The 22,624-nt window shown below is 43.3% G+C and overlaps 1 protein-coding gene and 1 non-coding gene across 2 annotated transcripts in view; both read left to right on the top strand.

The window, feature by feature from the left end:
• Nucleotides 1–22,624, top strand: part of Rhoa (ras homolog family member A) — a 53,015-nt gene that overhangs the window by 8,600 nt on the left and 21,791 nt on the right. Inside the window, exon 2 of the mRNA XM_045136675.1 lies at nucleotides 2,111–2,186. The gene's annotated coding sequence lies outside the window, so the exon portion shown is untranslated. The remainder of the gene's footprint in view (nucleotides 1–2,110; nucleotides 2,187–22,624) is intronic.
• On the top strand, nucleotides 19,930–20,059 carry LOC123455677. Its single transcript, XR_006634060.1, has one exon. It is a non-coding gene; the product is annotated as a small nucleolar RNA SNORA3/SNORA45 family (small nucleolar RNA).

The raw sequence follows: 22,624 nt of genomic DNA, 5'->3' as shown, positions 1-22,624 counted from the left end.
TTTTTTGAGTCAGGGTCTTCCTTTAGCTCAGGCTGACCTGGAATTCACTATGGAGTCTCAGGGTGGCCTCAAACTCTCGGAGATCCTCCTACCTCTGCCTCCCGAGTGCTAGGATTAAAGGTGTGTGCCACCACACCTGACTTCCTTACAATTTTTTATCTTTGAGTATGTATGTATTTGTGTGTCAGGACACATATGCCACCCCACCTGTGTGAAGGTAAGAGGACAATTTGGTCTTCGCCTTCCACCTTGAGTGAGGCAGTTTGTGTCAATGTTCTTTGCAAAGTGGGCCAGACTAGTTGGACTTGAAGCTTTTAAGAATTTGCCTGGCACCATCTTGTTCTAGGCATGCTGGGATTATAGGTGACTCATGCTACATGCCCACTGTACAAACGTTCTGGAGGTCCAAATGCTCTGGCTTGTAAAACAAATGCTTTACCCACTGAGCAGTCTCCCCAAGCTCCAGAAATTTGGGGATGGAGAGATGGCCCTCCCATTAAGTGTGCATGAAGGCCTGAGGGGTCTTGAGACTGCCATTGTTCAGTTGCCCTAGCACTCATGTAAAAAGCTGGGTGTGGGGCTGGAGAGATGGCTTAGCGGTTAAGCGCTTGCCTGTGAAGCCTAAGTACCCTGGTTCGAGGCTTGATTTCCCCAGGACCCACATTAGCCAGATGCACAAGGGGGCACATGAGTCTGGAGTACGTTTGCAGCGGCTGGATGCCCTGGCCCGCCCATTCTCTCTATGTGCCTCTTTCTCTGTCACTTTCGAGTAAATAAAAAAAAAAAAAAAAAAAATTAAAAAATATTAAAAAAAAAAAAAAAAAAAAAAAAGCTGGGTGTGTCTGTAACCTAGTCCTGTGGGGAGCAGAGACCTGAGAATCACTGCACTGGGGTTAGGGAATTAGAAACACCTAATGAAGTTCTCCTTTGGCCTCTGCAGGCTCTTGTAGGGGGACTGCCTCAGCACATACAAGTGCATGCACCACATACACCATACCACGCAACATACGTGCACCAAGAAAAAGGGTTACAAGCTGGGTGTGGTGATGCACACCTTTAATCCCAGCACCTAGGAGGCAGAGGTAGGAGGATTGCTGTAAATTTTAGGCCACCCTGAGACTACATAATGAAGCCCAGGTCAGCCTGGGCTAGAGTGAGACCCTACTTGGAAAAACAACATTAAAAAATTAGGGCTGGGCTGGAGAGATGGTTTAGCAGTTAAGTGCTTGCCTATGAAGCCTAAGGACCCTGGTTTGAGGCTTGGTTCTCCAGGACCCACGTTAGCCAGATGCACAAGGGGTCGCATGCATCTGGAGTTCCTTTGCAGGTGTTCTCTCTCTCTCCCTCTCTCTCCCTCCCCCTCTCCCACCCTCCCTCCCTCCCTCCCCTCTGTCTGTCACTCTCAAATGAATAAAAATAAGCAAAATTTAAAAAAAATTGGGCTGGAGCGAGGGCTTAGTGCTTAAGGTGCTTGCCTACAAAGCCAAAGGACTCAGGTTTGATTCCCCAGGACCCACAGATGCACAAGGGGCGCATACATCTGGGGTTATTTTACAGTGGCTGGTGGCCCTGGCCTGCCCATTTTATCACCCACCCTTCCCCCCGTACCTGCCTATTTCTCTCCCTCTCTCAAATAAATAAATAAAATACATTAAAAAATTTAGTAACCCTTTTGTTCTTTTGTTTTTATTTATTTATTTGAGACCGGAAGGGGCAGATATAGAGAGAGAGACTTCAGGTGTGGTGGCCTATGACTTTAATCCCAGCATTTGGGAGGCAGAGGTAGGAGGATCACTGTGAGTTCAAGGACACCCTGAGACTACATAGTGTATTGAATTCCAGGTCAGCCTGGGCTAGAGCGAGACTCTACATTGGAAAAAAAAAGAGGAAGAAAGAATGGATGTGCCAGGGCCTTCAGCTGCTGCAAATAAATTCCAGATGCATGTGCCCCCTTGTGCATCTGGCTTACGTGGGTCCTGAGGAATTGAACCTGGGTCCTTTGACTTTGTAGGCAAGATCCTTAACTGCTGAGCCATCTCTCCAGCCTGACCCTTTTGTTTTTATTATAAAATGAATAGATATAATTCCTATATTTCTTATGTTTTTATAGCTTTCCATCCGAGAAGTTCTAAGTACTGTGTTCAACTTGTATCACAGGAGCTGTGTGTTTTGCAGCACATTTTAAGGTATGTAAATAGAAGTCTCTTACTCCATTTCCTTTCCTCATAGATGAGAGATTATTAATGCAAATTCCAAGGAAATGTCAGTACATGGTCAGTATTGATTTCTCTTGTCCTTTGATCTTCTAGGCTTTTTTTTTTTTTTGAGATAGGGTCTGCCCAGGGTGACTTGAAATTCACTATTTAGTCTCAGGGTGGTTGAACTCACAGCTATACTCTTGCCTCTGCCTCCCGGGTGCTGAGATTAAAGGTCTGTGCTATCATGCCCAGCTTGAAGGCATTTTTGTTTTCTTTCAGTGCTGAGAATTGATTCCATGCATGGTCTTCTGAATGCTAAGAGTGTTGTCTGCCACTGATACCATATGCATCAGGGTCTCTTCCCCATTGTAAATGAGTGGCAGGTGTTTGCTCCACTTTCTGCATGTGCCTTTGTATCAGTGGTTGAGGAATTTGAACCTGGGCCAATAGGCTTTGCAAGTCTTCAGCCCTCCTCTCCTTCCCCCCTGTTTTAGGAACATCTTGGGCTGGCTGGCAATTTGCTGTGTAGAGGAGAGTGGCCTTGAGCTGCTACTCCTGTTCCCCAGCCCATGGTATGGTTTATGGTTTCTTTTTTTTTTTTTTGGCTTTTTGAGGTAGGGTCTCACTCTGGTCCAGGCTGACCTGGAATTAACTCTGTAGTCTCAGGGTGGCCTTGAACTCACGGCGATCCTCCTACCTCTGCCTCCCGAGTGCTGGGATTAAAGGCGTGCGCCACCATGCCCGGCTTATGGTATGGTTTCTTTTGAGCCCAGGCTGACCTGGAATTCACTTTGTAGTCTCATGCTTAAAGGCATGCACCACCACACTGGCCTGTTCCTGGTATTATATAGTTTTGGGGATGGAACCCAGGACTTCAAGTGTGATGGGCAAAGGTGGTACCAACTGAGCCATGTCTACCAGAACTGCCCCTCCCCTCCCTCTTAACATAGGATGATCTGGAACTCACTCTATAGACCAAATTGCCTTGAACTCAGAAATTACTGCAGTGCTGGGATTATAGGTGTGAGCCAAGGCACCTAGCTACTTTAAGGATATATATTTTTCTGACAGGCTATCAGAACATTTGTTGTGTTTATTTATTTTTAGTTTTCTGAGGTAGGGTCTTCTTCTAGCTCAGGCTGACCTGGAGTTTACTATTCAGTCTCAGGATGGTCTCTGCCTCAAACCAGCAGCAATCCTCCTATCTCTGCCTCCTAAGTGCTGGGATTAAAGGTGTGTACCACTATGCTCAACGTTGCTGTTTTTGAAAAATATTTTAATTAATTTATTTATGTGAGAGAGATAGAGAAGAGGACAATGGGCACGCCAGGACCTCCAGCCACTGCAAACGAACTCCAGACACATGTGCCAGTATGTGATAGGGTCTTGCTCTAGCCCAGGCTAACCTGGAATTCAGTATGTAGTGTCAGGCAGGCTTTTCACCCACCAAGATCTTCCTCCTACTTCTGCCTCCTGAGTGCTGGGATTAAAGTCATGAGCCACCAGGTCTGGCTTTTTGTTTTGTTTTTTAAATTATTTGCATGGTCGTGTATGAGTATGCATGCATGCCATAGTCTCTTGCCACTGCCAACAAATATCAAATGTATAATCTACTGTTGTGTCCAGCTCTACATGCGTACTGGAGAATTGAACCGTTGGCTTTTAGAAGCAATTGCCTGTGACCACTAGACCATCTTCCCAGCCCATTTGTTTTTTTATATAGTGATTATTTCACTTGGGTTCCAAAGATGGATTTTTATTGTTGATGTTACTCAGGGCCTGGTGTGCAAGCATTTCTATTGAGCTATGCATTTGGCCAAAGATAGCAAACTGCAAGTTGATAATAAAATGTTTACTGCTATCCAACTGAATTAGGGTTTTCATTTTCTTATTTTCATTATAAAAGTATGTAAAAGGACCAGGTATGTTAAAATTTAAATATATATGTATTTATTTATTTGAGAGAGAAAAGGAGAGAGAAAGAGGCAGGTAGAGAGAGAGAATGGGTACTCCAGGTCCTCTAGCCACTGCAAATGAACTCCAGATGCGTGCACTTCCATGTGCCTCTGGCCTATGTGGGTTTTGTGGAATTGAACCTGGAGTCTTAGGCTTTGTAGTCAAGCACCTTAACTGCTGAGCCATGTCTCCAGCCCTATATTAGAATTTTGTTACATACATTTTTGCTTGCTTGTTTATTTGTTGTTTTAAGACAGTATCTCCATAATATGTAGTAAGGTTATAGGCCCCTTAAACTCATAATCCTTCTCATCCTTCTACTTTAGTGTCTTTGTTAGTGTTGAGATTACAGGCTTGTTTGAGCAATGTAGGGTCTCACACTAGACCTGGCTGACCTTGAATTCACTAAATAGTCTCAGGGTGGCCTTGAACTCACAGCGATCCTTCTACCTCTGTCTCCCAGTGCTGGTATTAAAGGTGTGCCCCAGCTTGCCCGGCAATCACAGGCTATACCTGAACTCAGAGTGATCCTCCTACCACTGATGAGGTTAGAGTGTGTGCCACTTTGTGCATCTTGCTTTATGTGGTTACTGGGGAATCAAACTTGTATTGTTAGGCTTTGCACGCAAGCACCTTAACTGCCGAGCCATCTTTCCAGCCCTTGAAAAGGTGTTTTTGTTTTTTTAAACTATTTTTTGCCAATTTTTAAAATTTTACTTTCATTTATTTACAAGACACTCTCTCTCTCTCTCTCTCTCTCTCTCTCTCTCTCTCTCTCTCTCTGGGTGCCCCAGGGCCTCTAGCCACTGCAAACAAATTCTAGATGCATGACCCATCCTGTGCATCTGGCTGACATGGGTTCTGGGAAATCAAACTTGGGTTCCAATGATTTGTAGGCAAGTGTCTTAACCACTAAGCCATCTCTCCAGTCCTGTGCCAAATGCTATGCTGTTCACTGGGAGTCTTGCTTGCCTTTCAAGTGCTAGAAGTATGTACAAGTTTGACCTACTATATCCAGCTAGTATGATCCCTTTATGCCTCAGTTTTCTGTAGAAGGAAAGAAATGATCTTGGAATACTGAGAGTTCAGAGAGTGTTAGTATCAGATGTACAGCCTTTCAACTTCCACAATATAAGTTACAGTTTGTAGTTTTGTGTTTATGTGCTGAGTGCACCCATGCAGCACCCCATGTGCTTGCCTATGGCAGGGTGTGCTTACCTGAGGTAGCCAAAAAGGACTAGTGTCCTACTCTTCTGTCCATTCTTTTTATTTTTATTTTTATTTTGTTTTATTTATTTGTTTGTTTTTAAATATTTTTTTTCTCAATTTTTAAAAATATTTTTTATTTTGTTTTATTTATTTGAGGGTGACAGACAGAGAGAAAGAGGCAGATAGAGAGAATAGGTACCCCAGGGCCTCCAGCCACTGCAAACGAACTCCAGATGTGTGGGCCCCCTGTGCATCTGGTAAACATGGGTCCTGGGGAATTGAGCCTCGAACCAGGGTCCTTAGGCTTCACAGGCAAGCGCTTAATCATTAAGCCATCTCTCCAGCCCTGTTTGTTTTATTTTTATTTAAACATGACAGAGAGAGAAAGAGGCAGCTAGAGAGAATGGGCGCACTAGGGCCTCCAGCCATTGCAGATGAACTCCAGACGCGTGCAACCCCTTGTGCATCTGGCTAATGTGGGTCCTGGGGAATTGAGACTCGAACTGGGGTCCTTAGGTTTCACAGGCAATCACTTAAGTGTTAGGCCATCTCACCAGCCCCCCATTATTTTTTGTTTGTTTTGCTTTTCGAGGTAGAATCTAGCCCATGCTGTCCTAGAATTCACTACGTCATCTCAAGGTGGCCTTGAACTCAAGGCAGTTCTCCTGCTTTTGCCTTCATTGTGCTCAGTTTAAATCTCACGGTGGCCTCGAACTCACGGTGATCCTCTTACCTCTGCCTCCCAACTGCTAGGATTAAAGGCGTGTGCCACCATGCCCGGCTGTTTATTATTTAAGCCAGAGTCCTACTGATCGTAGAGCTTGCTGTTTTTCCATGAGCCATACCATTTTTCCAGTCTCTGCTCTCCACAGGACTGGTATCCATACCCAGCTGTATATGTGAGTCCTAGGGATATAACTTGAGCAGTATTGGGCCTCAGGCCCTCATGCTTGCACAGGAAATGTTCTTAGCCAGATAGTAATCTCTCCAGCCCTGGTTTGTAGTAGTTAATAATCATTTCTATTTTTGTGGAGGATGAGGCTTTAAAAAGCCATAACCCAGTGCTGAGTTGTATTTGTCTGCAGGAAAACAAAAAATACACTTTGTTAGAAAATGAAATCTTAGCTGGGTGTGGAGCCCCATGCCTATAATCCCAGCATTCGGGAGGCAAAGGTAAGAGGATCACTGTGAGTTTGAAGCCACCCTGAGTCTACATAGTAAATTCCAGGTCAGCCTGTGCTAGAGGGAGATGCTACTTTGAAAAAAGGGAAACAAAAAATCTTGAGGCATTACAAAACTTTATTTATTTATTTTAATTATTTATTTATTTGAGAGAGAGGAAGAGGCAGAGAGAAAGAGAGAATGTGCATCTGGCTTACATGGGTTCTGGGGAATCAAACATGAATCCTTTGGCTTTGCAGGCAAGCACATAAACTTCTAAGCCATCTCTCTAGCCCTTTAATTTTGTTTTGTATCATTTAATCAAGAGAAAAAAAACTGTCATCTCAGGCTGTTGTCAAATTCACAGCAATCCTCCTGCCTTTGCCTCCCAAGTGCTGGGATTAAAGGCATGCACCATCACGCCTGGCTTGATTTTTTTTTTTTTTTTTTTTCTGTGTGTGTGCATTTGTGTGTACTTGGGTCACTTGTCATTGCAAGCAAATGCCAGATGCTTGTGCCACTGTTTGCATCTAGCTTTCCATGAATGCTGGGGAATCTAGCTAGGGATACTTTGCAAGCAAGTACCTTTTAACTGCTGAGCTATCTCCCCAGACTACTTACCTGACTTTTTTTTTTTTTATGTTTTAAATTTTCCTTTAAAATTCAGATTTAGTGAGCTGGAGAGATGGCTTAGTGGTTAAGGCGTTATCCTGCAAAGCCAAAGGATACAGGTTTAATTCCCCAGGACTGGACACATAAGCCAGATGCACAAGGTGGCACATGTGTCTGGAGTTTGCAGTGGCTGGAGGACCTGGCACGCCCATTCTCTGTCTCTCTTTTTCTCAAATACGTAACATATGTTTAAAAATAAATAAATATTTTACCAGGCATGGTGGCACACACCTTTAATTCTAGAACTTGGGAGGCAGAGGTAGGAGGATCTCCGTGAGTTCAAGGCCAGACTGAGACTAGTGAATTCCAGGTCAGTCTGGGCTAGAGGGAGACCTACCTTGAGAAACATTAAATAAATAAGTAATAAGTAAAATTCAGATTTAGTTCCTAGAAGAGCATACAACTTCTGATTATTTCTTTCAAAGTAATCATCAGTATGGTACAGTGTTATGATTAAGATTTAGAGAACTAAAAGACACATAACGCTGGGCATGGTGGTGCACACATTTAATCCCAGCATTCGGGAGACAGATGTAGGAGGATTGTTGTGGATTCAGAGCCAGCCTGGGAGTACAGAGTGAGTTCTTGGTCAGCCTGGGCTAGATAGAATGACATATATTTATGTTTGAGGCCACCCTGAGACTCCACAGCTCAGCCTGAGATAGAGTGAGACCTTACCTTGAAAAACAAACAAAAAAAGTTTCAGCTTACTTATTTGTTATGCATGCTCAAAATTATTAATAGAGGCTGAGGAGATAGTTGAACAGGTACTAGAGCTTGCCACACAGGTGTGAGGGCCAGGGACTCCTTTGTTCAACTCCCAGTACCCGTGGTAAGATGTGGTTGTAGCCAGGCATGCCTGTAAGCCCTGTCCTGCTCTGGTGGAGGCTGAAGAATCACTGATGCTCACTGACAAAAATGACACTTCCATATTTAGTGTGCAGCTACCAGGGATACAGACAGGTAAGCAAAAGAGAGAAGGAACCCCTATGTCCTCTAGCCTCCACATACTCTGCATATGTGTATATGCCAAAACAGTTACATAATTGTGATACATAATGTCAACAAGATAAGTATTATAAATTCAACTTGTAATATGTTACTGGCTCTGTTTAATTTTCTTCCCCCCCTTTTGGTGCTAAGTATCAAGGTTTTATGTATATGCTAGGGAAGTCCTCTATTACTGAGCTATACAGCACCCCAAAAGTGAGCCCCCCAAAGTGAAATTCTTCTCTATGTCATGCTGTGTACAAATGTCTAGAAACGGTAGAGTTTGCTATAGTCATATCTATTTCTTTTGCATAATTAGCCTTTTGAAAAGATATAAGGTAAAAATATAAGTATGTTAGATCAATCTTTTTTTTTTGAGGGAGGGAGGGGAGCATGGGTGCGCCAGGGCCTCCAACCATTGCAAACGAACTCCAGATGCTTGGGGAATCGAACCTGGGTCCTTTGGCTTTGCAGGCAAGCACCTTACTCACTAAGCCACCCCTTCAGCTCAGATTAGTGTTTCTTGTTTTTTTTTTAAATTTTTTTAAATTATTTATTTATTTGAGAGCGACAGACACAGAGAGAAAGACAGATAGAGGGAGAGAGAATGGGCGTGCCAGGGCTTCCAGCCTCTGCAAACGAACTCCAGACGCGTGTGCCCCCTTGTGCATCTGGCTAACATGGGACCTGGGGAACCGAGCCTCGAACCGGGGTCCTTAGGCTTCATAGGCAAGCGCTTAACCGCTAAGCCATCTCTCCAGCCCTTGTTTTTTTGCTTTTCACTCAAGCTCAGGCTACCCTGGAATGGAATTAACTATGTAGGTTCACGGTGGCCTTGAGCTCAGCTGAGATTAAAGGCACTGCCACCACACCCAGCCAGATTAGTCATTTTTAAAGCCATGACTATTTTTTTTTAAATTTTTTTGTTCATTTTTATTTATTTATTTGAGAGTGCTGGGGGGGGAGGGAGAGAATGGGCACGCCAGGGCCACCAGCCCCTGCAAACGAACTCCACATGCATGTGCCCTCTTGTGCATCTGGCTAACGTGGGTCCTGGAGAATTGAGCCTCGAATCGGGGTCCTTAGGCTTCATAGGCAAGCGCTTAACCACTAGGCCATCTCTCCAGCCCAAGCCATGACTTTTATCTGCATGGAAATTTATCTTTCTGGTATATAAACATCTTGATCCAGCAGATAGTATAGTTATTCAAATGAATTATTTCCACTTCTGTTTCTTGGCTGAAGTATTTTGTGCCTGCTTATAAAAGGATGCTTGGCTAGTATTTTCATAATGCATTCATTACAAATTAGTAGCACTATCTTAGATGCTTTTGGTGTTTTATATGCCAAAAGTAAGCTAAAAGTTGTACAAGTGGTAGATTTGCTGTGTTAGGAAGTATTATAAATTATGTGGTTCCTAATAATGTTACCAAAATCAGTCAGCCAATTAGATTTTCATATTTTACTTTTATTTATTTATTTGAGAGAGAGAGATACAGAGTAGGCAGGTAGAGAGAAGGAGAATGGGGAGTTGAACCTGGGTCCTTTGGCTTTGCAGGCAAGTGCCTTAACGGCTAAGCCATCTCTCCAGCCCCCAATTAGATTTTAGGTTGTAAAAAACCAGGTGTGGTATTGTATGCCACAATTTCCAGTACTTGGGAAGTTGAGGCAAGAGAATCAAAAGTTGAAGGCCTGGGGGCTGGAGAGATGGCTTAGTGGTTAAGCGCTTGCCTGTGAAGCCTAAGGACCCCGGTTCAAGGCTTGATTACCCAGGACCCACGTTAGCCAGATACACAAGGGGGCAACGCGTCTGGAGTTCGTTTGCAGTGGCTGAAAGCCCTGGCGTGCCCATTCTCTCTTTCTCTCTGCCTCTTTCTTGGTGTCTGTTGTTATTCTCTCAAATAAATAAATAAAATAAACCAAAAAAAAATTAAAAAGTTGAAGGCCAGAGCTGGAGACATGGCTTAGCAGTTAAGGTGTTTGCCTGCAAAGCCCAAGGATCCAGGTTCGCTTCTCCAGGTCCCACGTAAGCCAGATGCACCGGGTGGCATATGCATCTGGACTTCGTTTGTTTCAGCTAGAGGTCCTGGTGCACCCATATATTCTCATGCACATACTCTCTCGCGTGCTCGCTCGCTCTCTTTCTCTGTCTCTTAATAAATAAATAGGGGCTGGAGAGATGGCTTAATGGTGAAGTGCTTGCCTGTGAAGCCTAAGGACTCCAGTTTGAGGCTTGATTCTCCAGTATCCACTGTAAGCCTGATGTACCCATTCTCTCTCTCTGCCTCTTTCTCTCTCTGTTGCTCTCATATTAATAAATGGGCTGGAGAGATGGCTTAGTGGTTAAGCACTTGGCTGTGAAGCCTAAGGACCCCAGTTCAAGGCCCAATTCCTCAGGACCCACGTTAGCCAGATGCAAAAAGTTGCCCATGCATGTGGAGTTCATTTGCAGTGGCTGGAGGCCCTGGCACGCCCATTTTCTCCCTCCCTCCCTCCCTCCCCATGTCTCTCTCTCTCTCTCTCTCTCTCTCTCTCTCTCTCTCTCTCTTCCTTTGCCTTGTTCTCTCTCTCAAATAACTATAAATAAAAATAAATAAATAAGCCGGCTGTGGTGGCTCACACCTCTAATCCCAGCATGTGGGAGGCAGAGGTAAGAGGATCTCTGTGCTTTTGAGGCCAGCCTGAGACTACATAGTGCATTCCTGGTCAGCCTGAGCTAGAGTGAGACCCTACCTCGGAAAAGTAGCAAATAAATAAATAAATAAAATATATTTTTTTAATTAATTTATTTATTTGAGAGTGACAGACACAGAGAGAAGGACAGATAGAGGGAGAGAGAGAGAATGGGCACGCCAGGGCCTCCAGCCTCTGCAAACGAACTCCAGACGCGTGCGCCCCCTTGTGCATCTGGCTAACGTAGGACCTGGGGAACCGAGCCTCGAACCGGGGTCCTTAGGCTTCACAGGCAAGCATTTAACCGCTAAGCCATCTCTCCAGCCCAAAAATATTTTTTTAGAAAGTTGGAGGCCAAGCTGGAGAGATGGCTTAGTGGTTAAAGCACTTGCAAGTGGCTTGAAGGCCCTGGTGTGTGTGTGCACACTCCCGCGCACTCACTCTCTTGCGCGTTCGCTCTCTGTCTCTCTCTCTCAAATAAATAATTTAAAAGAAAAGTTGAGGACTGCTTGGGCTAAGCTTGCTCCCCTACCAAATTACAGAATTCAGATTATTGTCAGGCCTGTTCATTAGGTTAAGCATAGGTATCACATCCAATTCCCAGCACACTTCTCTGTTTTAAAGCCTGCTTTGTTTAATTTCTCAAGAGACTAACAGGAGGTCTACTTGTAATGGCATGGTTATCAATCAGGAAAAAAATCAAGACTTAAGGGTAATAGTAAAGTATCTTAAATGTATTGATGGCCTTCAGGGATGGCTTAGCGGTTGCGGCGGTTGTCTGCAAGGCCAAAAGACCCAGGTTCGATTCCCTAGGGCCCACATTAGCCAGATGCATAAGGTGGCACATGCATTTGGAGTTTGTTTGTAGTGGCTGGAGCCCCTTGCACACCCATTCTTTCTCTCTCTTTGCTCCCCCTTTCTCTCTGTCAAATAAATAAAAATAAAGTATTAAAAATTAAACTGGGCTGGAGAGATGGCTTAGCAGTTAAGCGCTTGCCTGTGAAGCCTAAGGACCCCAGTTCGAGGCTCGATTCCCCAGGACCCACGTTAGCCAGATGCACAAGGGGGCGCACGCGTCTGGAGATCGTTTGCAGTGGCTGGAAGCCCTGGCACGCCCATTTTCTCCCTCCCCCCCCTCTCTCTCTGTCATTTTCAAATAAATATATAAAAATAAAAAATTTTTAAAAGTTAAACTATTGAGAGGAGAACCGGTATGGTGGCCCATGCCTTTAATCCCAGCACTTGGGAGAGGTAGGAGGATTGTTGTGAATTTGGTAGCCTGGGGACTAGAGTGAGACTCTTACTAGGGGGTAGGTATTGAGAGGAGTATTTTAAAATTTGTAATTTGTTTGAGTTTTGGCTTTAGGTTTTTTGATACACATTTTTATGTAAAACACTGCCTCATGGGATAGATAAGGATTTTCATAACTTCAGTTCAAGGACTTGTGAAAAACCATTCACTTACTTGATGACAGAACCTGACCTGAACTTTTGAGAGCTTGTTTATTTATTTATTTTGTTTTTTTTTTTCGAGGTAGGGTCTCACTCTAGCCCAGGCTGACCTGGAATTCACTATGGAGTCTCAGGGTGGCCTCGAACTCACAGTGATCCTCCTACCTCTGCCTACCAGTGCTGGAATTAAAGGCATGCGCCACCATGCCCGGCTGCTTGTTGATTCTTTATCCTACTTTGTGAGAATATTCATTTATTTTACTGAAGAACTATCAATCCACTGGGTATTATATTACATAATATTTGACATTTGCTAAAACTTAAAAAAAAATACTAAGTTTAGATTCATCTCATTCCAAGGCTTTTAGGTGAAGTATAGATCTGTAGCTCTGAAGATTTTTAAAAATTTTACTTTTCAGATAGAATCTCAATATGTAGGCCAGGGCGGCTTTAAACTCGACTCTCTTTCTTTGGTTCCTGCTTGAGATAGGGTTTTGTATGGTAACTCATGCTGGCCTCAAATTTGTGGCAGTTCTGCCTAAGCCTGGAATTATAGGTTTGAGCACCACACCTGGTTCTGTTCTGGTCTAGAACTTTCCTTTTAAAAAAAAAAAGTTGGGCGAGGTGATGCTTGCCTTTAATCCCAGCACTCTCAAGGCAGAGGTAGGAAGATCGCCTTGAGTTTGAGGCCACCCTGAGATAGATTACAGAGTGAATTCCAGGTCACCTTGGGCTAGAGTGTGACCTGTCTTTGAAAGTATTTTTTCAAAAGCTAAAAAGTTAGCTTAGTGTGGTGGCTCTCACCGACAATCCCAACACTTGGGAAGTTTAAGGTCAGCCTGGGCTACATACAGGGAGACTGTCTTTGAAAAAAAAACAACAGTTAAAAGTTATGCCATATGTGCAATACATATCTGTAATCCCAGCAAGCAGTGGGAAAGTTGAGACAGGAAGCTTCATCTTGAGTTCCAAGCCAGCCTGGACTACGTAGGAAGGCCATGTTTCAAAAAATAAAAATTTGAGCTGGGCATGGTGCCACACACCTTTGATGCCACTATCCCAGAGGCAGAGGTAGGATTATGGCTGTGAGTTTGAGGCCAGCCTGGGCTAATGTGAGACTCTACCTTAAAGAAAAAAAGAAAAAGAGAGGAAGGAAAGGGGAAAGGAAAGGAAAAGGAACCCAGAAGTATAAAAAAAAAAAATTAAAAACCTAAGGGCTGGGGATTAACCTCAGTGGTAGAGCTCTTTGCTTGTGGGAGGCCGTTGGTTTGATTCTCAGTTCTGTATTAAGCTCTTGCAGCACTACTCTCAAGTAACTGAGAGTGGATGTCCAGTTACCATGTAAAAATCAGAATCTGTGGGGTTTTTTTTTTTTTGTTTGTTTGTTTTTGAGACTGAGAGAAAGAAAGAGAGAGAGAGAGGGAGAATGGGTGCATCAGGGCCATCCACTGCTGCAAAGAAACTTCAGACGCATGCACCACCTTGTGCACCTGGCTTACATGGGTTCTGGGGAATTGAATTTATGACCTTTGGCTTTGCAGGCAGGTGCCTTAGCTGCTAAGCCATTTCTTCAGTCCTGTGTTGTGTTTTAATCCTGGTGGGTTTAAAAGAAGTGGGGGGAGGGGGCAGAGGCAGAAGAATTTGTCTGAAACTCACAAAGGGCAGTGAATAAGAGATCCTGTCTTAAATGAGGTAGAACTGGAGGATCCATCCAAAAGTTGTTCCGACTTCTACGGGTATGCCATGGCATGAGTACGCCTGCACATATAACACAGTACTAATTTTAAAAAAATAAAACAAAAAGCTTCATAAACCATCACACTTGGATCTGTTTGGAAAGGCTAGGTTTATTATCCTTCAGTTAATGAGCTTGCATGTCTATTCAGTGTTACTTTTTTCTTTCTTTCTTTCTTTTTTTTTTTTTAGGTAGTGTTTCACCCTAGCCCTTGCTGACGTGGAATTCATTATGTAGTCTCAGGGTGGCCTCGAATTCATGGCGATCCTCCCACCTCTGTCTCCCAAGTGCTGGGATTAAAGGCATATGCCAACACACCTGGCTCTTCAGTGTTACTTTTGACAGTGCTCAATATTGTAAGGAACAAAAAATGAAGCACTATCTATCTGTTTTAAACTTTGTTGATGGCTGGAGAGATGGCTTAGTGATTAAGGTGTTGGCCTGCAAAGCCAAATGACCCCGGTTTGATTCTCCAGGACCCATAGAAGCCAGATATAAAAAGGGCACATGCATCTAGAGTTTGTTTGCAGTGGCTGGGGGCCCTGCTGTGCTCATTTTCTCTCTCTTTCTCCCCCACTTTCTCTGTCAAATAAATACATTACTATCTAGAACTTTATCGATAGTTCTAGCAGGTAAATATTAGGTGTTAGATGCTAGACTCTTACATATTCTAAATGCCTCCCTTTAAAATTTTGTTGTTGTTGTTGTTTATTTGAGAGAGAAAGGCAGAGAATGGGCACACCAGGGCCTCCAGCTGTTGCAAATGAACTCCAAATATATGTGCCAGATGCACAAGGGGCAGTGCATGCATCTGAAGTTTGTTTGCAGTGGTTGGAGATAGCTTAGCTGTTAAGGCGCTTGCCTGCAAAGCCAAAGAACCTAGGTTTGACTCCATAGGACCCACACAAGCCAGATGCACAAGGGGTGGATGCATCTGGAGTTCATTTGTAGTGGCTGGAGGCCCTGGTGTGCCCATTCTCTCCCTCCCTTCCTCTCTCAAATAAACAAATAAAAATATTTTAAAAATATTTTTTAAAAAGAAGGCAGGCATGGTGGCACACAACTTTGATCCCAGCAACCAGGAGGCAGTGGTAGGAAGATTGCCATGAGTTTGAGGCCACCCAGAGACTACATAGTGAGTTCCAGGTCAGCCTGGGTATCCATTCTTATCTGTCCACCCAACCCCAGTAAATAAAATTTTTTAAAAAGTAAGGGGCTGGACAGATGGCTTAGGAGTTAAGACACTTGCCTCCAAAGCCGAAGGATTCCGGTTCGACTCTCCAGGGCCCATTTAAGCCAGATGCACAAGGGAGTGCATCCATCTGGAGTTGGTTTACAGTGACTGGAAGCCCTGCTGTGCCCATGTTCATTCTCTCTCTGGCCTTCTTTTCCTGAAATAAGTAAATAAATAATATATATTTTAAAAAGGCAGGGCTGGGGAGATGGTTTAGCATTTAAACGCTTGCCTATGAAGCCTAAGGACCCCAGATTGAGGCTCAATTCCCCAGGACTCAACTCATGTTAGCCAGGTGCACAATGGGGCACACACATCTGGAGTTCGTTTGCAGTGGTTGGAGGCCCTGGAGCGCCCATTCTCTCTCTGTCTCTCCCCCCCTCCCCCCGTCACTCAAATAAATAAAATTGTGGCGCATGCTTTTAATCCTAGCACTAGGGAGGCAGAGGTAGGAGGATTGCTTTAGAGTTCGAGGCCACCCTGAAGGTGATCCTGGGCTCAAATAATATCCTACCTTGAAAAACCACACCCAAAATAAAAAAGTATAGTAAAATAAAATAAAATTCTATTTCAAGCTATGAGTAAATACATATTACAAAATGGATAAACTCTGCCAATATTTTGTATATGAAAGCAGCTAGTCATAAAAGACAAAACATTTTATGATTCTATTTATATGAAACGTACAGAATAGACAAATCGAGAGATGAAAAGTATGCCAGTGATTGCATAAGGTTTGAAATGGTACACAAGAGTACAAGGTTTGGTCTGAAGAGATGGTTCAGCAGTTAAAGTCACTTAAGCCTGATGGCCTGGGTTTGATCCCCCAGTAACTCACCTAAAACCAGATGCACAAAGTGGTACATGTGTCTGGAGTTCATTTGCAGTGGCTGGAGGCCTTAGCAAGCCTATACTCTTGCTTTCTCTCCCTCCCTCCCTCTCTCTCTCTCTCACACACACCTTTTTTTTTATTTTTAAAGGTAGGGTTTCACTATAGCCCAGGCTGACCTGAAACTCACTATGTAGTCTCAGGCTCAGGTGATCCTCCTACCTTGGCCTCCCAAGTTCTGGGTATTAAAGGCATATGCCACGATACTCGGCTTCACTACCCCATTTGCTAGCTTCCAAGCAATTCTCTCCTTCCCATAGGTGTGCTGGAAACCTGCTACAATTTCTTCCTTTTATGTGAGGTCTGAGGATTTGAACTCCGTACGCAGAGTTGCATGACAAGTGCTTTTTCACCTGAGTCATCTCCCCTCCCTCACTCCATTCCATCCATTCGTCCATCCTTTGATCGTTCGGTTCTAGGGTTTCACTCTACCAAGGCTGACCTAGAATTCACCATGTGGTCTCAGGGTGGCCTCAAACTCATAGGGATCCTCCTTCCTCTGCCTCCCACATACTGGGACTAAAGGTGTATGCCACCACACCCAGCCACTCATGATATTTTCATATATAGTAATTGGTAAGCATTTATTTTAAATTCCCATCCAGTTTAATCTAGAACGATCCTAGGTTTTATAACAAACTCTAGGTGAAATGAACATCTTCAGTGAATAACTCAAGGAGGACTTCAGGAAGCTCTTCAGACAAATGTGAGTCAGAATCATAGTCATACAAATATGAGGAAGTCAACATAGACTGCTGAGTGCAATGGAGAGAACTACACATTAATGTGTGGTTGTGGCCTAACCATCTTGCTCTATGGAACATCTGATGAGGAGATGGCTCTCACACTATGCAGCTCGCTAAACAAGACAGGCAGCAGGAGTGCAAGTGGGCTGTCTAGTCCCTTCTGTAGATTAGTTAGACTTGTAACAAGTGTGAAAAGGGTTGGTTACCACATAGCAATCTTTCTGTAGCAGTGTTTCCTGAAGCTCAGAAAGCCATAGCCCATAATTAGCATCTGTACCCTAGAAAAGAGCAGGCAGACACTTAGAGCACATTAGAACCAAGAGTTAATGACTTTATAACTACTTTCACATATCTGATATTTCTCTACTGATATGTAAATGAAATTATAAAAGTAATATATGCAAAAGCATAACAAAATATTTATGAGAAAGAAAATGGATATGGGTGTGCTATTACAAATAAACTACAGATGCATGTGTCTCACTGTACATAGGGCTGGCTTTATGTGTGTACTAGGGAATTTAACCCAGGCCTGCGGGCTTTGCAAGCAAGTGTCTTTAACCACTGACCCTTTCCCCAGCCCCCAAAACATAATAGGATACAATTATAACATAGTTTTTCAAAACCCATATTCTTTTGACTAGTATAGTACACCGTTAGGGTGATTTCCAGTGTGTAGAAGGCCCTGGGTTTGGTCTCCAAGAGTCACAAGCAAGCAAAAGAGTAGTCTGTATATTTGTATTGAATGTAAACAAATGTGACCTGGTGGTACACAAACCTTGAAATATCAAATCAGTAGTCTTACATAATCAAAACCCAGTGATAGTGGTTCCTGTGGAGGCTTTAAAATTTATGTGTGTGTGTGTATGTATGTATGTATGTATATATATGTGTATGTATATATGTATATATTTGGGAGAGAGAGAGAGAAAGAGGTAGATAGAATGGCTCTAATTTTTATTTATTTGTAAGGGAGGGAGAAGAATGAGAGAGAGGAGAGGAAATTAAAAATGAATTGGTATGCCAGGGTTTACTGCCACTACAGATGAACTCTAGACACATTGCCATTTTTAAGTATTTATTTACTTATTTTGAGAGGGAGGCAGGCAGATAGAGTGGATGTGCCAAGGACCTTTAGCCACTACAGACGAACTCCAGACATGTGCACCACCCTGTGCATCTGGTTTACACATGGATATTGGGGAATCGAACTCCAGTCTCTAGTCTTCATGGGCAAGAACTCTAATTGCTGAGCTCTCTCTCTCCAGCCCCACATATGGCTTTACATGGATACTGGGGAATCAAACCTGGGCCATCAAGCTTTTCATGCAAGCATCTACTGAGCCCTCTCCGGCCCTATTCCCATGTTTGAGTTCCTCTACACTGCCAGTTAGTTAGGGGCACATGTTTTTCATTGGGAGTCATTAAATACAAAGTTTCCATGACATGTTTGCTGAGTAGAGTTGGCTTCATTTATGGTTTTTCCCAGAATAGTTTAGGTTTGTAGAGTTTGAGTATAATTAATTTTTCTACCTCTTTGGCAGAGAATATTCTATGTTTCCTTAAACAAATTACATGTTAGCAATTCTAAAGACATGTAAAATCTGTGTACACGTTTTGTCAGAATGCATTTTCACTAACAAAATTAATGTATACTATAGAAGTTTTTAAGAAAAATTTATTTATTTGAGAGAGAATGGGCATGCCAGGGCCTCCAGCTACTACAAACTCCAGACACATGGGCCACCTTGTGCATCTGGCTTATGTGGGTACTGGGGAATTGAACCTAGATTTTTAGGCTTCACAGGTAATTCCCTTAACCACTAAGCCATATATCTGCAGCCCAGATCTTTTGTTTTTAAGCTTTGATTAAATATATATATATATATATATTTCTACTTAACCCAGGTGTGGTGGCACACGCCTTTAATCCCAGCACTCAGAAGGCAAAGGTAGGAGAATTGCCATGAGTTCAAGGCCACCCTGAGACCAATTCCAGGTCAGCCTTGGCTAGAGCGAAACCCTACCCTGCACGAAAATTTTTTTTATTTATTTGGGAGAGAGAGATGGGCAGAGTATGGGGCATGCCAGGTCCTCTTGCCACTGAAGATGCACTATAGATACATGTGCTGTTGTGCATCTGTCTATACATGGGTACTGAGGATTTGAACCTGGGCCAAACTTTGGCTAGTGGGTATTACAAACAAGCACCTTTAACCATTGAGCCATCTGCCTGGCCATAGTTTTGATTTTTTAAAAATATGTTTTATTTATTTATGTATTTGAGAGAGAAAGGGGGTCCGGGAGAGAGAGAGAATGGGCATGCCAGGGCTTCCAGCCACTGCAAATGAACTCCAGATGCATGTGCCCCCTTGTGCATCTGGCTTACGTGGGTCCTGGAGAATCCATTTGGGATCCTTTTGTCTTTGCAGGCAAATGCCTTAACCTCTAAGCCATCTTTCCAGCCCCATATCTTTGTTTTTTCGAGATAGGGTTTCACTCTACTCCAGGCTGACCTGGAATTCAATATGTAATCTCAGGGTGGCCTGGAACTCACAGTGATCCTCCTACCTCTGCCTCCCAAGTGCTGGGATTAAAGGTATGCACCACCACGCCCAGCTTAGCTTTGATTTTTTGATATAGGGTATTACTCTGTAGCCCAGTCTGTACTGGAATTTGTGGTAACCTTCATACCCTACAGCCTTCTCAGTACTGGGATTATCAGAGCCACCATGTCCAGTCACATATAGGTTTTACTAAAATGTAGTGACTGAACTTTTTTGGGTTTTCAAGGTAAGGTCTCACTCTAGCTCAGGCTGACCTGGAATTCACTATGAAGTCTCAGGGTGGCCTCAAACTCATAGCGATCCTCCACCTCTGCCTCCCAAGTGCTGGGATTAAGAATGGAATTTCAAAGGGGAAAGTGGTAGGGGGGAGGGAGAGGGGTATTACCATGGGATATTTTTTATAATCATGGGAAATGTTAATAAAAATTGAGAAAAAAGCGTGCAACAATGGAGGCTAGAGTTACACTTGGGTACTAGTGATTGCCTTAGTGTGCTAGAGTCCCCGAAGAATAACAACTGACCTTACTCACTGGCTGTGGACCTTGTGGCGCAGTCAGTCACCAGGTTAGTGACATGCTTCAGATGAACTGATAAAGGGGGTTTGCTAATTTAGCTATTATGGCCTTCAAGTTTAAATCTGATTCCTGCTGTGTTGGCCACCATTTTTATAGCGGCGATAACTTCACATTGCAGTGGGGGGGGGGAGGAAATCGCTGCAAAACTGAGAAGCCACTTGATTAGAGTGAGGTTGTGAAAGACACTTGCCTGCTTTTCCCAGAAAAAAAAAAAAAGCCCTCTGTCTCCCGAGTGCCGGGATTAAAGGTGTGTACCACCATGCCTGGCTAAATATTAAATTTTTTTAAATGATTTAACAGCCAAATCATTGAATTTCAGCCACCTTATTGCTATATTTAAAGCATTCTGTCACAGTTACAAGTTGTTTTTGTGGATTTTTGAGTCAGGTCCTCACTGTACATCATGGTAGCCTTAATTCCCTGTTTAGCCCAGGCTAGTGTCAAGTTTACAGAAATATTGTTCTCTCAGCCGCTGAATTACTAGTTGTACTTAGTTACAAGTGCACACCAAGTTATGAACACCTTACTCAGTTTTTATTTTCTCTTGTAGTTTGATTTAATTTGATTTGCAAGTTTTCAAAATTATTATTATTAAAATATTAGCAAGTTTTCAAAATTTTAAAATATTAAACAGTTGTTTCAAAAACATTAAGTACTAGTCAGTTTTTATTACAGCTGTGTGATGTGGCAGCCTCTGTTATTGCATGTGCTCTCTTCCAAGTAATTTTTAAAAATATTTTATGTTTATTTATTTGACATAGAAAGGGAGAGAGAGACAATGAGTATACCAGTGCCTCCAGCCACTGCAAACACACTCCAGATGTGTGTGCCCCCTTGTGGATCTGGCTAACGTGGGTCATGGAGAATCAAACCTGGGTCCTTTGGCTTTGCTAGCAAATGCCTTAACCACTAAGCCATCCCTCCAGCCCTGATATATATAATATATTATAATCTTTTTTCAACTAAAAAAATTCTTTTATGGTAGATGGCTGGCATATACACACATACAGTGTATCTACTGTTCCCTATGAACGATAAGCACTAAGGGTATATCCGGATATCAGGGCGGAAGAGATAGCTTAGCAGTTAAGGTACTTACCTGCAAAGCCAAAGGACCCAGGTTTAATTCCCCAGATCCCACATAAACCAGATGCACAAGGTGGCACATATGTCTGGAGTTTGTTTACAGTGGCTTGAGGCCCTGGTGTGCCCATTCTCTCTTCCTCTCTCTACTTGCCTTTCTCTAAAATATTTTTAAAATATATTTATTTTTTGTTTTGTTTGGGGGGGGGTTTGAGGTAGGGTCTCATTCTAGCCCAGGCTGACCTGGAATTCACTATGGAGTCTCAGGGTGGCCTCAAACTCATGGCAATCCTCCTACCTCTGCCTCCTGAGTGCTGGGATTAAAGGTGTGCGCTACCACACTGGCTCTAAAATATTTTAAAATATTTACTTATTTTAAAAGAGAGAGAGAATAGGCACACCTGGGCCTCTAGCCATTGCAAACAAACTCCAGATGCTTGCACCCCCTTGTGCATCTAGCTTATGTGGGTCCTGGGGAATTGAACATGAGTCCTTTGGCTTTTCAGGCAAGCACCTTAACTGCTTAGTCATCTCTCCAATCTCCAAATAAATAAAATACTTTTTAAGGGAGGGGCTGAGCTTACACATCTGGATTTATGATGCAGTACTTTTTTAAAATATTTATTTGAGAGAGAAAGAAGTAAAGTAAAAGAGAGAGAGAATGGGCATGCCAGGGCTTCCAGCCACTGCAAACGAACTCCAGACACATGTGCCCCTTGTGCATCTGCCTTATGTGGGTCCTGGGTTATCGACCAGGATCCTTCGGCTTTGCAGGCAAGTGCCTTAACTACTAAGCCATCTTCTCCAGCCCAGTGCAGTGCTTTCTTAAGATGCTAGACAGTAGTGATCTGAAACTCCCAGTTGGCCACTGGATCACAAGTGTGAACCATTGATACTCGACAGTGTACTGTGTTGCTAAGCTACAGTATTTAGTAGGTTAGGTATATTAAATGCATTAAATTTTTTTTATTTCTGTGTGGGGCCATGTGTATAGGTCCAAGGACAACCTTGTGGTGTTGGTCTGCTCCTGTCTTGAGACAGAGTTGATCTCTGTCTGTCTCAGAATTGCTGTCTCATTGCTGGTAAGGCCAGTCTGGCTGGCCTGTGATCTTTAGCATTCTCCTCGCTCTGCGTCCTATTGTTGTAGGAGTGTTGGGATTACAGCCCCCTGTGCCATCTTCCACACAGCTTTACATAGATGATGGGTATCTAAACTCTGTTTAGCTGGATTGCAGAGCAAGCAGCAAATACCCTTAACCACTAAGCCCTTTAAATGCATTTTTCTTTCTTTTCCCCCTTTTTCTCTAGGTAAGGTCTCATTCTAGCCCAGGCTGACTTGGAATTCATTCTCCAGCCTGGAAGAGTTTATTTATTTATTTTTGGGTTTTCAAGGTAGGGTCTCACTCTACTCAGGCTAACCTGGAATTCACTATGTAGTCTCAGGTTGGCCTTTATCTCACGGCGATCCTCCTACCTCTGCCTCT

Source organism: Jaculus jaculus, chromosome 17, assembly GCF_020740685.1.
Source record: "Jaculus jaculus isolate mJacJac1 chromosome 17, mJacJac1.mat.Y.cur, whole genome shotgun sequence".
Taxonomy (NCBI): domain Eukaryota; kingdom Metazoa; phylum Chordata; class Mammalia; order Rodentia; family Dipodidae; genus Jaculus; species Jaculus jaculus.
This window is presented reverse-complemented; position numbering and strand designations above follow the sequence as displayed.